Below are 13,361 nucleotides of genomic sequence, written 5' to 3'. Positions count from 1 at the left end.
CTATATCATATATTCAGCAAAAGTATTTAAGAGTCACTGATTGGACCAAATTAGGTAATCGTGCCAATTCCAAAACATTCAGATTGCCTCTGAATCAGGGCCTTTCTCTGGGGCAGGTGAGGCCCATTTTCCATGTAAATCACAACAGTGAGAATGGAGGGACTGGGTAGGTACTGAAAAGAAATTCAGGCTATTACTCCAAGAAGGAAGAAAAATAGATACTGGGCAGCCATATAACAGGTATTCATTATAGGTACTTCCAGAGTCTATTTCCTATTTACTCAAAGAAATTTAAGACTTTAGGTAACCCCAAAATTCACATATTTTCTTCATGTTACCTAACACATTTTTAGAAAATAAAAAGGTAAAATAATGTGAAATGATTTAATTTCTATAAGTGAGCTTATAATCAAGGAGACCTTGCTACAAAAGTGAAACTTTATCTAGAGGATTTTATATTCAGTAAAGTGCTCACATTCAAGAGCAAATTCTCATTCTGATGATTCATGAAGTCACTTGTGATATTCCTTCTTTTTTTTTTTTTTGCAGTACGCGGGCCTCTCACTGCTGTGGCCTCTCCCGTTGCGGAGCACAGGCTCCGGACGCGCAGGGGCAGCGGCCATGGCTCACGGGCCCAGCCGCTCCGCGGCATGTGGGATCCTCCCGGACCGGGGCACGAACCCGTGTCCCCTGCATCGGCAGGCGGACTCGCAACCACTGCGCCACCAGGGAAGCCCTGATATTCCTTCTTTAGTGTGGTGTTTATATAAAAACATGAGTCTCTAAAATTGCCATGGCAAAAACATATATTGAAGCTTGATAGCCTTTTCACAAAGCATGGTTTCCATCATTGTCTTGGATCACACTGTACTTTATGTTCATTCTCTGGTACAGAGCTCCAGAGGTTTTTTTTTTTCTTTTTCTCTTGCCCTGCATCTTAATCTTCAAGCATTCTCCTATAGTCATGTTCTGGTTTTCCCTTTGTCAGCCTCCGCCACTTCCACTCCCTCCTAGACTCCTAGTACTTTTTTCAAGCTAAAGTTCTTTACCTTTATCTGCTGAAATCCAAGAGCCTGTAGTGAAATGAAGACTTGTAGTTTTCCCCACCTGCTTAGTTGCTTGCAATCTGTCTTCAGCCGCTACAATTTGAATCTGCCTCAAGTTATCAGTGGCATTAATCTTCATCCTACCAAAATATTTACATGGTTGGTAACCCCTTTTTCTTTGATCCTCTTATCTGATTGGTCTTCCTCTGTCACTCCTAAGACATAGCCATGTCTTTCTGTTCTATTAATTTCTCTCACTGCTCTTTTATGCATCAAATAAGCAGGTTAAGTAAGGCTCTGAAAGTACTCATCTTTCTGGTCTCAGTCTTTCAACTTCCTCTTCCATTTCTTGTTCCATTACCACATTGACTATTCACTGCTCAAGACACGTCATCTGTGCTTTTTTCCAAGGTTCCCTTGGAAATATCTTCCTACAAGGCTCAGCTTAAATATTTTCCCTCCATGAACACTGCTCTAGTTTCCTCCAAAGTTGAACTACCTCAAACTCCGTTAACCAGGTCCACGCTCTATCACAAGTTCTTGACCAAATATTTGCGAAAGCTCTCTAGCTAATATCCCTGCTTCTTGCCTGTCTTCTACTTGATTCTCCATACTACCACTAGAACTGTCTCTCATACAATCTTAAGCCCTCATCATGGCCTATAAGATCTGGCTCCTGCTAATGTCTATTGGCCCAGGAACTGTGCTAAGAACTTTACTTGAATTAATCCATTTAATCCTATGAGCTACATACATTTTTTAATTTTTACATCTTTATTGGAGTATAATGGCTTTACAATGTTGCTTTAGTTTCTGCTGTATAACAAAGTGAACTAGCTATATGTATACATATATCCCCATATCTCTTCCCTCTTGAGCCTCCCTCCCCTCCCTATCCCACCCCTCTAGGTTGTCACAAAGCACCGAGCTGATCTCCCTGTGCTCTGTGGCTGCTTCCCACTAGCTATCTATTTAAAGTTTGGTAGGGTATATATGTCCACGCCACTCTCTCACTTTGTCACAGTTTACCCTTCCCCCTCCCCAGATCCTCAAGTCCATTCTCTAGTAGGTCTGTGTCTTTATTCCAGTCTTACCCCTAGGTTCTTCATGACATTTTCCCCCCCCTAGGTTCCATATATATGTGTTAACATATGGTATTTGTCTTTCTCTTTCTGACTTACTTCACTCTGTATGACAGACTCTAGGTCCATCCACCTCACTACAAATAACTCAATTTCATTTCTTTTTATGGCTGAGTAATATTCCATTGTATATATGTGCCACATCTTCTTTATCCATTCATCCGGTGATGGACACTTAGGTTGCTTCCATGTCCTGGCTATTGTAAATAGAGATGCAATGAACATTTTGGTACATGACTCTTTTTGAATTATGGTTTTCTCAGAGTATATGCCCAGTAGTGGGATTGCTGGGTCATATGGAAGTTCTATTTGTAGTTTTTTTAAGGAACCTCCATACTGTTCTCCATAGTGGCTCTATCAATTTACATTTCCAAAAGAAGTGCAAGAGTGTTCCCTTTTCTCCACGCCCTCTCCGGATTTATTGTTTGTAGATTTTTTGATGATGGCTGTGGTGACTGGTGTGAGGTGACACCACATTGTCGTTTTGATTTGCATTTTCTCTAATGATTAGCGATGTTGAGCATCCTTTCATGTGTTTGTTGGAATCTGTATAACTTCTTCGGAGAAATGTGTATTTAGATCTTCCACCCATTATTGGGTTGGGTTGTTCGTTTTTTTGATATTCAGCTGCATGAGCTGCTTATAAATTTTGGAGTTTAATCCTTTGTCAGTTGCTTCATTTGCAAATATTTTCTCCCATTCTTAGGGTTGTCTTTTGGTATTGTTTATGGATTCCTTTGCTGTGCAAAAGCTTTGAAGTTTCATTAGGTCCCATTTGTTTATTTTTGTTTTTATTTCCATTTCTCTAGGAGGTGGGTCAAAAAGGACCTTGCTGTGATTTATGTCACAGAGTGTTCTATGTTTTCCTCTAAGAGTTTGATAGATTCTGGCCTTACATTTAGGTCTTTCATCCATTTTCACCTTATTTTTAGGGAGAGTTCTAATCTCATACTTTTACATGTAACTGTCCAGTTTACCCAGCACCACTTATTGAAGAGGCTGTCCTGTCTCCACTGTATATTCCTGCCTGCTTTATTAAAGATAAGGTGACGATATGTGTGTGGGCTTACCTCTGGACTTTCTATCCTGTTCCATTGATCTATATTTCTGTTTTTGTGCCAGTACCATACTGTCTTGATTACTGTAGCTTTGTTGTATAGTCTGAAGTCAGGCAGCCTGATTCTTCCAGCTCCGTTTTTCTTTCTCAAGATTGCTTTGGCTATTCGGGGTCTTTTGTGTTTTGATACAAATTGTGAAAATTTTTGTTCTAGTTCTGTGAAAAATGCCAGTGGTAGTTTGATAGGGATTGCATTGAATCTGTAGATTGCTTTGGGTAGTCGAGTCATTTTCACAATGTTGATTCTTCCAATCCAAGAACATGATATATCTCTCCATCTATTTGTATCAATTTTAATTTATTTCAACAGTGTCTTATAATTTTATGCATACAGGTATTTTTTCTCCTTAGGTAGGTTTATTCCTAGGTATTTTATTCTTTTTGTTGCAATGGTAAATGGGAGTGTTTCTTAATTTCACTTCCAGATTTTTCATCATTAGTGTATAGGAATGCAAGAGATTTCTGTGCATTAATTTTGTATCCTGCTATTTTACCAAATTCATTGATTAGCTCTACTAGTTTTCTGGTAGCATCTTTAGGATTCTCTATGTATAATATCATGTCATCTGCAAACAGTGACAGCTTTACTTCTTCTTTTCCGATTTGGATTCCTTTTATTTCCTTTTCTTCTCTGATTGCTGTAGCTAAAACTTCCAAAACTATGTTGAATAAGAGTGGTGAGAGTGGGCAACCTTGTCTTGTTCCTGATCTTAGTGGAAATGCTTTCAGTTTTTCCCCATTGAGGATGATGTTGGCTGTGGGCTTGTCATATATGGCCTTTATTATGTTGAGGAATGTTCCCTCTATGCCTACTTTCTGCAGTGTTTTTATCATAAATGGGTGTTGAATTTTGTCAAAAGCTTTCTCTGCATCTATTGAGATAATCATATGGTTTTTCTCCTTCAATTTGTTAATATGGTGTATCACGTTGATTGATTTGCATATTTTTAAGAATCCTTGCATTCCTGGAATAAATCCCACTTGATTATGCTGTATGATCCTTTTAATGTGTTGTTGGATTCTGTTTGCTAGTATTTTGTTGAGGATTTTTGCATGTATGTTCACCAGTGATATTGGCTTGTAGTTTTCTTTCTTTTTGACATCCTTGTCTGGTTTTGGTATCAAGGTTATGGTGGCCTCATAGAATGAATTTGGGAGTGTTCTTCCTTCTGCTATATTTTGGAAGAGTTTGAGAAGGATAGGTGTTAGCTCTTCTCTAAATGTTTGATAGATTCGCCTGTGAAGCCATCTGGTCCTGGGCTTTTGTTTTTTGGAAGATTTTGAATCACAGTTTCAATTTCAGTGCTTGTGATTGGTCTGTTCATATTTTCTATTTCTTCCTGATTCAGTCTTGGCAGGTTGTGCATTTCTAAAAATTTGTCCATTTCTTCCAGGTTGTCCATCTTATTGGCATAGAGTTGCTTGTAGTAATCTCTCGTGATCTTCTGTATTTCTGCAGTGTCAGTTGTTACTTCTCCTCTTTCATTTCTAATTCTATTGATTTGAGTCTTCTCTCTTTTTTTCTTGATGAATCTGGCTGATGGTTTTTCAATTTTGTTTATCTTCTCAAAGAACAACCTTTTAGTTTTATTGATCTTTGCAATCGTTTCCTTCATTTCTTTTTCATTTATTTCTCATCCGATCTTTATGATTTCTTTCCTTCTGCTAACTTTGGGTTTTTTTTGCTCTTCTTTCTCTAGTTGCTTTAGGTTCAAGGTTAGGTTGTTTATTCGAGATGTTTCCTGTTTCTTAAGGTGGGCTTTTATTGCTATAAACTTCCCTCTTAGAACTGCTTTTTCTGCATCCCATAGGTTTTGGGTCGTTGTGTCTCCATTGTCATTTGTTTCTAGGTATTTTTTGATTTCCTCTCTTTGATTTCTTCAGTGATCACTTTGTTATTAAGTAGTGTATTGTTTAGCCTCCATGTGTTTGTATTTTTTACATATCTTTTCTTGTAATTGATATCTAGACTCATAGCGTTGTGGTCAGAAAAGATACTTGATACGATTTCAATTTTCTTAAATTTACCAAGTCTTGATTTGTGACCCAAGATATGATCTATCCTGGAGAATATTCCATAAGCACTTGAGAAGAATGTGTATTCTGTTGTTTTTTGGTGGAATGTCCTATAAATATCAATTAAGTCCATCTTGTTTAACGTATCATTTAAAGCTTGTGTTTCCTTATTTATTTTCATTTTGGATGATTTGTCCATTGGTGAAAGTGGGGTGTTAAAGTCCCCTACTATGATTGTGTTACTGTCAATTTCCCCTTTTATGGCTGTTAGTATTTGCCTTATGTATTGAGTTGCTCCTCTGTTGGGTGCATAAATATTTACAATTGTTATATCTTCTTCTTGGATCAATCCCTTGGTCATTATGTAGTGTCCTTCTTTGTCTCTTGTAATAGTCTTTATTTTAAAGCCTATTTTGTCTAATATGAGAATTGCTACTCCAGTTTTCTTTTGGTTTCCATTTGCATGGAATATCTTTTTCCATCCCCTTACTTTCAGTCTGTATGTGTCCCTAGGTCTGAAGTGGGTCTCTTGTAGACAGCATATATATGGGCCTTGTTATTGTATCCATTCAACCAATCTGTGTCTTTTGGTGGGAGCATTTAATCCATTTACATTTAAGGTAATTATTGATATGTATGTTCCTATTCCCATTTTCTTAATTGTTTTGGGTTTGTTATTGTAGGTCTTTTCCTTCTCTTGTGTTTCTTGCCTAGAAAAGTTCCTTTAGCATTTGTTGTAAAGCTGGTTTGGTGGTCCTGAACCCTCTCAGGTTTTCCTTGTCTGTAAAGGTTTTAATTTCTCCTTCAAATCTGAATGAGATCCTTACTGATTAGAGGAATCTTGGTTGTAGGTTTTTCTCCTTCACCACTTTAAATATGTCCTGCTGGCCTTCCCTGGTGGCGCAGTGATTGGGAGTCCGCCTGCCGATGCAGGGGACAGGGGTTCGTGCCCCGGTCTGGGAAGATCCCATGTGCCACGGAGCGGCTGGGCCTGTGAGCCATGGCTGCTGAGCCTGCGCGTCCGGAGCCTGTGCTCCGCAACGGACAGGCCACAGCAGTGAGAGGCCCGCATACCGCAAAAAAAAAAAAATATGTCCTGCCACTCCCTTCTGGCTTGTAGAGTTTCTGCTGAAAGATCAGCTGTTAACCTTATGAGGATTCCCTTGTGTGTTATTTGTTGTTTTTCCCTTGCTGCTTTTAATGTTTTTTTTGTATTTAATTTTTGATAGTTTGATTATCATGTGTCTTGGCATGTTTCTCCTTGGATTTATCCTGTATGGGACTCTCTGTGCTTCTTGGACTTGATTAACTATTTCCTTTCCCATATTAGGATAGTTTTCAACTATAATCTCTTCAAATATCTTCTCAGTCCCTTTCTTTTTCTCTTCTTCTTCTGGAACCCCTATACTTCGAATGTTGTTGCATTTAATGTTGTCCCAGAGGTCTCTGAGACTGTCCTCTGTTCTTTTCATTCTTTTTTCTTTATTCTGCTCTGCTTCCACTATTTTATCTTCCAGGTCACTTATCCGTTCTTCTGCCTCAGTTATTCTGCTATTGATCCCTTCTAGAGTATTTTTAATTTCATTTATTGTGTTGTTCATCATTGCTTGTTTCCTCTTTAGTTCTTCTACGTCCTTGTTAAATGTTTCTTGCATTTTGTCTATTCTATTTCCAAGATTTTGGATCATCTTTACTATCATTATTCTGAATTCGTTTTCAGGTAGACTATTTCCTCTTCATTTGTTTTGTCTGGTGGGTTTTTACCTTGCTCCTTCATCTGCTGTGTTTCTCTGTCTTCTCATTTTGCTTATCTTACTGTGTTTGGGGTCTCCTTTTTGCAGGCTGGTGGTTTGTAGTTCCCGTTGTTTTTGGTGTCTGTCCCCAGTGGCTAAGGTTGGTTCAGTGGGTTGTGTAGGCTTCCTGGTGGAGGGGACTAGTGCCTGTGTTCTGGTGAATGAGGCTGGATATTGTCTTTCTGGTGGGCAGGTCCTCATCTGGTGGTGTGTTTTGGGGTGTCTGTGGTCTTATTATGATTTTAGGCAGCCTCTCTGGTAATGTATGGGGCTGTGTTCTTGTCTTGCTAGTAATCTGGCATAGGGTGTCCAGCACTGTAGCTTGCTGGTCATTGAGTGAAGCTGGGTCTTGGTGTTAAGATGGAGATCTCTGGGAGGTTTTCGCCACTTGATATTATGTGGAGCTGGGAGGTCTCTTGTGGACCAGTGTCCTGAAGTTGGCTCTTCCACCTCAGAGGCACAGCACTGACTCCTACCAAGAGCCTTTCATCCACATGGCTCAGAATAAAAGGGAGAAAAAGTGGAAAGAAATAATTAGTAGGAGTAGAAAGAAAGAATGAAAGGACAGTTGTTAAAATAAAAAGTAAAAAATAATTATTAAAAATTAGGAAATAATAAAGAGTAATAAAAGAAAAAAGAAAGAAAGAAAGAAGAGAGCAACCAAACCAAAAAACAAATCCACCAAGGACAACAAGTGCTAAAAACTATAGAAAAAAAAAAAACACACACACACACAGTCAGATCCCTAGGACAGATGGTAAAAGCAAAGCTATAGAGACAAAATCACATACAAAAGCATACACATACACACTCACAAAAAGAGAAAAAGGAAAAAAATATATATATCATTTCTCCCAAAGTCCACTGCCTCAATTTGGGATGATTCGTTGTCTATTCAGGTATTCCACAGACGCAGGGTACATCATGTTCATTGTGGAGATTTAATCTGCTGCTCCTGAGGCTGCTGGGAGAGATTTCCCTTTCTCTTCTTTGTTCTCACAGCTCCCGGGGTTCAACTTTGGATTTGGACCCGCCTCTGCGTGTATGTTGCCTGAGGCCGTCTGTTCCCACTCAAGACAGGACGGGGTTAAAGGAGCCGCTGATTCGGGGGCTCTGGCTCACTCAGGCCGGGGAGAGGGAGGGGCATGGTTTCAGGGTGAGCCTGAAGTGGCAGAGGCCAGTGTTACATTGTACCAGTCTGAGGCACGCCGTGTGTTCTCCCGGGGAAGTTGTCCCTGCATCACGGAACTCTGGCAGTGGCGGACTGCACAGGATCCCGGGCGGGGAGTTGGGGATAGTGACCTGTGCTCACACACAGGCTTCTTTGTGGCGGCAGCAGCAGCCTTAGCGTCTCATGCTCATCTCTGGGGTCCGTGCTTTTAGCCGCGGCTCGTGCCCGTCTGTGGAGTTCCTTTAAGCAGCGCTCTTAATCCCCTCTCCTCACGCACCAGGAAACAAAGAGGGAAGAAAAAGTCTCTTGCCTCTTCGGCAGGTCCAGACTTTTCCCTGGACTCCCTCTTGGATAGCCGTGGTGCACTAACCCCTGCAGGTTGTGTTTCCTCCGCCAACCCCAGTCCTCTCCCTGGGCTCCAACCAAAGCCTGAGCCTCAGCTCCCAGCCCCCGCCCGTCCCGGAGGGTGAGCAGACAAGACTCTCGTGCTGGTGAGTGCTGGTCGGCACTGATCCTCTGTGCAGGCATCTCTCTGCTTTGCCCTCCGCACCCCTATTGCTGCGCTCTCCTCCGCGGCTGCAAAGCTCCCCCCACTCTGCCACCCGCAGTCCCCGCCCATGAAGGGGCTTCCTAGTGTGTGGAAACCTTTCCTCCTTCACAGCTCCCTCCCACTGGTGCAGGTCCCGTCACTATTCTTTTGTCTCTGTTTTTCTTTTTTCTTTTGCCCTACCCAGGTACGTGGGGAGTTTCTTGCCTTTTGGGAGGTCTGAGGTCTTCTGCCAGCCTTCAGTAGGTGTTCTGTAGGAGTTGTTCCACGTGTAGATGTATTTCTGGTGTATTTGTGGGGAGGAAGGTGATCTCCGCATCTTAATCTTCCGCCATCTTGAAGGTCTCTGGGAGGTATAATTTATTTGATGTCTTACTTTAGTTTTTTCAAATGATATTATATGAAATCTAACGTGGGATGGTTCTAAAGTGAATTTATGAAGAGATGGCTCATAGGAAAGTTTCTCGTCTATGAATTCAGATGGAAACTGTATAAATGATGAGCTGGGCTGTAAAATCAACTGTAAACAAAATAAAACTGGTAAGCCTGATGTCATCGTTCAGTCAAGGAATTTTAGAATATTCTAGGATATTAAATTGTGGTCTGTAGTCTTATTGTTTCATAAGGAAGTGAAAAACTCTTTCATATCCTGATAGGCTTTTACGTGGTAGAATATAACAGTGTTAGTTCATAGCCCAATACTTGTAGTAAAGTATAAACACTCTTTGGGGCCATTGCTCACCATGCTGTGTGAACAGGGGTTTCTGCTCCAGCAAAAAGGACCCTCACCTGGCTTCTGTTTATATCTCAACACCATTTTTAAATGCCCCAACTCCAACAGACTGCCAGTCTATACTCTATTTCAGTTATTTATTCCTGCTAAATTAGCTGTCTGTCCTCAATTCTGTCAGCCTGTTTCTTCTTGCTCCCCTTCTTCAGCCAGCGGTTTGTCCTATTAGACATGCACCCATCATTCCATATGTTACCCCTTACCTCCCTCCCTTGATTTCCCTTGTGCTTAATTTACTAATCCTCCACCTTGAAAAGAATCCTCTCCCCCTTCCTTAGGTACAGGCTGTGCCTAGTGACATCCTTCTAAAGAGAACTGTACAGGGAAAAAAAGAGTAACTTTGCAATGGAGAAACCTGACAACGACTACCTCAGCCAGGTGAGCAAGGTCAGCATTGGTATTCATAAACCGTCTGCTGATAGTGTGTACTCTCTATGACACTTTACCTTTGTGGTCTTCCTCCCAAAAACCCTTAACTCAAGTCCTATCAGGAGAAAAACATAATAATGGGGCATCCTACCAAAAAAAATCCTCTAATCTATGTTCCTTCTCCTGTTAAAAAACCACAAGTTTTGCTGGTAAATGTCTTTAAAGTGGGCTGCTCCCCCACATGTGTTTTCTTTGTCCTCAGCTGTGCTGCAATGGAAATTTGCTCATCTCTAGTTGATGGCTCCAGATATGTCCTTATTTCCCAGCTCTTGTTGCAAAGTTGTTCCTCATTTCCCTTCACCGCACCTGTGGGTGACCTTCATTCCTCCCACAGTTTGGTTGTGAGCTTTAAATGAAATCAAAGTACGTGAGGTGTCTGAAGTCTGTGAGGAGAGTTCACAGGTGCACCTTCGCTCTGCTGAGAGGATGGGGTCCTGTGGAGTGACTGCTCTCAGACGCTCTCTAGTTCACAAACTTTCTTTTCATCTTCCTCCTTCTTATTGTCTCAGAGGAAGAGTTGTGTCTATTATGAATGGTGTAAAATGTCAGTGGATGTTTCTGAAAAGGTAACTTTTATCATTCACACACATAAATGACAAAATTAATTCATAAGTGCAAATGCTGGAGAATAAAATTTTATCGGTAATTCCCATCACAGCATCTCATTAGCTCATCCTAATCATTCCAGCCTCATCAGCGTCTCTCTTACCAGCTGCTTCTGAGAGAAGATTTTGATTCAACAGCTTTGTGTGTGTGAATTACGTTAGTTTTTTTTTCTTCCAGTTTTACTGAGAAATAATTGACATATAGCACAGTAGAAGTTTAATGATAATTAAGCACAATGATTTGACTTACATACATCATAAAGTGATTATCACAATGTTTAGTGAACATCCATCATCTCATGTAAGTAAAAAAAATTAAAGAAATATTTTTTAAAAACCTTTTTCCTTGTGATGAGAACTCTTAGGACTTACCCTCTTCACACTGTCACATGTAACATACAGCAGTGTTAATGTTGCACGTTACATCCCCAGTGCTTATTTATCTTATAACTCGAAGTTTGTACCTTTTGACTGCAAGATTCAACAAATTTTAGACCAAAAAAAAACAAAAAAGAAGTTCCTACAGAATGACCCTTTCTATGTCAAACTGCTCCACCATGTCAGGGTTTACATAATCCCATGGTAACGTCTGTCAGTCTGCTCGACACTGGGTGTGCATTAGCAAAAGAACAAAAAGTGACTTTAGGTAACTTAAATAAGAAGACTATACAGTGAGGGTAGGGGGAGCTCACAGAATTGAAAGGAATGTGGAGGAAGCTGGCTTTTAGTAAACAAGAAATGGGAGATGTTATGGGCTGAATTTGAAATTCAAATGTTGAAGCCCTAATCCCCAGTACCTCAGAATGTGACTGTATTTTGGCCTTTAAAGAGGTGATTAAGTTAAATAAGGCCATTGGCGGGGCGGGGGGGGGGGGGGGGGTGGGGTGGGGGGGGTGGAGGTTGTCTAATCCAATTTGACCAGTGTCCTTATAAGAAGAAGAGATTAGGACACAGAGACACCAGGGATGCATTCACAGAGGAAAGAGCACGTGAGAACCCAAGGAGAAGGCAGCCATCTGCAAGCCTGGGAGAGAGACCTCAGAGAAAACCAGACCTGCCAACACCTTGATCATGGACTTCTAGCTTCCAGAACTGTGAGAAAATACATTTCTGTTGTGTAAATCACCTAGTCTGTGGTATTTTTGTTATAGCAGCCTGAGCAAACTAATATGGGGTTTTGACAGTAAGATCTGAGAATCGTCACTGGAATAAATGATAAACTTCCACTGTTTTTGTCTCAACATCAAAGTCCTCGGTAGAGAGAATCCTATTAGCGGAGTTTAGATTAAGGTCATGTACCCTCATCCCCCCTAGGTTAGTGAGATGACTGGCTTGTCCAAAGTCATCAGAGGACTGATGCAGAGAGCAGAAAACTTTGAATCTCAACAAAATTGTACATGGCTGGTAGAGAGGGACTTTCCAGTAGGAAATCCAGGTGTGGCTAAGGGTAGATGCTGGGATGCCCAAAAAGTGACAAATATTCTGCTTCTGATAAACCATTTTTAAATAAATTCATCTGATTTTGTAATGACCATTTTACTTTTTTGATAGAAAATAAAAATTCAGTTTTGCATGCACGCTTTCTATTTTTTAAATGTGAAAATTTTAAATATGAAATGAAATCAACCTTTGCTTTTGAGTTTCATTCCATCTCCATCAAACCAGTCTGCCTTCAGCATCATGACTGTTGCTGGAAACTCAACCTCTGTGCACTGGTGCTGAATCGAGTCTCAGAGACAGAGTTTTGTGTGAAGTAGGAAAGAATCGCTTTATTGCTTTGCCAGGCAAAGGGAGACAGAGTGGGCTTGTGCCCTCAAAAACTGTGTGTCCCAACCTGGGTGGGGTGGGGTGGTTGTGAGTAGTTTTGTAGTCAAGGGGCATGATTGCTGATAAGGATCAGTGTGCGTGCAGGGCCTGTATTTCTTCAATCTAGAGATCTTCTGGCGTCAGGTGGTCTTGTGTTCTGTGGTTCTTGAGGTTATTGAACTGTGACTTTCTCTCTGGAACATCTTCCATTTGGTGGGAGTTTTAGTTCTGTAGAAGAGCGTAAAGATATCGTTATGTGTATCCCTTGAGGCAGAAACAGGACCCTGCCCCAAGGCTGCAGTATTGTTTCTTGACTGCTCCTCCCTTGTCTCTGCATCCCCTCCCTTCCCTGATTAACAACTGTTTGAACCTGCCCTTCAGAACGCAGGGAAGGAGGACATGGTTGGCTTCATTGTCACAGATCATGCTGGACCTGTTCTCTCTAACCACCCAGGGCCAAGTCTTTCTGTAAAAACAGACTTTAACATCCAGTAATGTAATGTCCTTTTTTAAGTCTTTTTTTTCTTCAAAATATTCTTTTCACATTTCAGTTGTCAGAACTTTTATAAAGAACTTCGAGTTCTGCCCTTTATTAAACCTTTGCCTGAACAGCAGCTGTGTCTTCATCTAAGTGACCTTGGGTAGTGGATCTTTGGAAAGACAGCAGTTTATTTCAAGGATAACAAGCTGGAGTTCAAACCCTCACATGGAAACCAAGTGCCCCTGAAACTGAGTTCCTCTGCTGAGTGTATGATTAACCTCTCTATCCAAAACTTTATTACTTTTCTTGTCCCACACTTGTTCCCCCGAATATTAAGAAGTATGAAAGAAAAGGGGGGATTAAAACCAAACAGTACCCTATGGGGCTCTCCTGTTGCAGGAAGGGGGACCCCTTCCAG

The sequence above is a fragment of the Phocoena phocoena genome, chromosome 11 (assembly GCF_963924675.1).
Source record: "Phocoena phocoena chromosome 11, mPhoPho1.1, whole genome shotgun sequence".
Lineage (NCBI taxonomy): Eukaryota > Metazoa > Chordata > Mammalia > Artiodactyla > Phocoenidae > Phocoena > Phocoena phocoena.
This window is presented reverse-complemented; position numbering follows the sequence as displayed.